This window comes from Alligator sinensis, unplaced genomic scaffold (genome assembly GCF_000455745.1).
Source record: "Alligator sinensis unplaced genomic scaffold, ASM45574v1 scaffold851_1, whole genome shotgun sequence".
NCBI classification, from domain to species: Eukaryota; Metazoa; Chordata; order Crocodylia; family Alligatoridae; genus Alligator; species Alligator sinensis.
This window is the reverse complement of record NW_005842410.1, coordinates 818,583-821,274: the sequence shown is the minus strand read 5'-3', so window position 1 is coordinate 821,274 and position 2,692 is coordinate 818,583.

Below are 2,692 nucleotides of genomic sequence, written 5' to 3'. Positions count from 1 at the left end.
CAGCAGGATTCCTGTTTTTCCTCACATTCCTCCTACATTTGATATTTTAGCAAAGCTGTTTCCAGCTACACAAGTGTTCATTTATATTGCTATTTCATGGAGATCAAATAAAATCTCACAGAGAAACAGGGAGACAGTAGAGAAACTGATAAAAAATAGACATTTGGGTTAAAATTTTCAAACTTGACTGCCTAAATCTGTACAAAGTTATCTAGTTACCTAATTATTAGTTTGCTAATTTTTAGAGTTGCTGGGCACCAAAGTTCGTAATTATTTATTAATTTGCAATACCTGGAGAGCCCAACCAAAACTAGCGTCCCAGTATAGTAGGCATTGTACAGACACATAACAGCAGCTCCTCCCTTGAAGAGTTTGTGATATAAATAGGAACAACAGCTAAATGTTGGGTGGACAGGAAATTTTATCCTCCTTTTTTTAATGAACATAGGAACAAAAGGTACAGAGAGAGTAACAGATTTTGACCCAGAAAACATGGAAATCTAATACTGACACAAGAACTGAATCCCGGGATCATAGGTCCCATCCAAACACAAGACAATATCTCTTCCAATTGAAATAAAATATGAAATTGATGGACTTCATGTATCTCCTTATACAACACAAACTGGTGAGAACACCAGTCTCTGTAGCTCTGTAAATACACTAATCAGCCAGAACACTCATTTTAACTACCTTACTACTGCTATTAGTGCTTGCTATCTACTTTCTCCCAGGTTTTTAAAAAACAAACAAAATAATTATGTTTTTACCCACATGGCTCATCATGAAGGTCATATCCCCAGCAACCTATTTGACAGACCTCTGACACTTGAGTTATTGGAGTAATTGGTAGCAGATTGTCATCCTTCCTGTTGCCCAGCTTTTACAGAGGGGTAGACATACACCCTGCCAGGGGTTTCGCAGATGTGTGTCAATAACAGAGAAATGGTTAGACAGGAATCTTGCTTTGCCCTTCAGGTTCTGGAAAGGAGAGTGCTCTCATGGGCATAAACTCTGCCTGCTCCTCCATCACCACCACCACCGCCGCCATCACCACAGTGACCCCTCTTCTACTTCCCATTCCTCTCTCTTCCTTCCCCTAGTTCCTTGCCCCAGTTCTATTCATTTTACCAAACAAGTCCTAGTGTCCATTCCTCAGGTTTTTCATTACTGTCTCATTCTCCCTGTCCAACTAATTGTCTTAGCTCACTGTCTGAATCCCTTGAATCCGTCTTCCCCTCTATTCCCAGTTTCTCTACCTCACTATTCCTAGTACCAGTTTCCCCCTCGTTTTATCTCTTTCCTCTTCTTCCATACTGGTTCAAAGTCCCAATTCTCTGCTCCCCACCTCCACCGCAACTCATACCTCAGTTTCTCTTGCCAACTAGCTACACTTGTACCAGCCTCCTCCCATCTTAGCTCTTTCATTCGGTCGTTTTGTTCAGCCAATCCTAGTTCTCTCCTTATACCTTGTCTGCTTAGCAGTTCTGTTCTCATTCTTCCTATATCCTAGTCCCTTTGTTCAGTCAGTTCCACTATTACCATGATTCCTTATGCTATCTGAGTGACTAAGTACTGTCCTAACTTTGCTGATGACCTACATCCCAACTTCTTGCATAGCTCTCTCATCCTCACTGTTTCCTTGCCTTATACTCTGGTCTGGCTTTTATCCACTCTATACTGGAGTCAGATGATTATTCCTCCTGACTACCTGGGTGTTAAAACTGGGTCAGTGATAGTACAAAAGAGACAAGCTCCCTGTTTCTAGTTCCCCTACCAAAAGCCACCCTATCCCAGACTGCTGAGATCATCAATCTCATCGTTGGACTTTTCTCCATCATTGGAATCTCCATCCTTGGAGGTTAAGATTCAGTTAGACAAAGCCTTGCCTGGGATGATCTAGTTGGAGATGGACCTGCTTTTGTTGAGCCCCAGCTCAAGTCTGGGATCGTGCCCGGTATGCAAAAGCCAATAAAGATACCAGGGGTGAAAGTATAAAGATTTATTGCTAGCAATACAAGGTGCAAGCGGAATAATTTCACGTAACAAGCACACAGATTCTTAATTCTAAGCATCTTTTATACAGGAGTATTGGACCTTCATAAGCATTCTTGTTTGCTAATTGGTTATAAGGGAGTGACGCAAGGAGTTCTTTACTGAGCATGTCTCTATACCTGTGTTTTAGCTATGTATCTCATTTCCATACATGTATGTTTCATTAGCATACTTTCTCCCCACCTAGGGGTGTGAATCTTAATATTTAAATCAGCTCTTTGCCCTAGTCCTCTGATTCTGCTTTTGTTTTCAATCCTCCTTTATCTAAGACTGTCTTCTCCTTATCATTGCAGATGGGCATTAGTTACATAACAGAGACTTTTGCTTGGGCTTTGTGTAGTGGTTTCTAGGTCAAACCTGACATTTTCCCCCTCTGGAGCATTTTTAATTATTTTTATTATAATTGCTCCACTCAATTTGTTTCAACACAAACCTAGTATTCTCAGCTTTCTTCGTTTGTAAAATCATTTGATTCACCTTAGGTCTGAAGATAGATAAGAAGACAGGTGAACATTGTATACATAGGATATTTGATTGGTCTTGTTACAAAGGATTCTTCTACCTTGGTTCAATTTGAAGCAATTATTAGTACAATTAACTATTAGGAAACATTCAGAAGCATTAGCTGTTGCCTGAA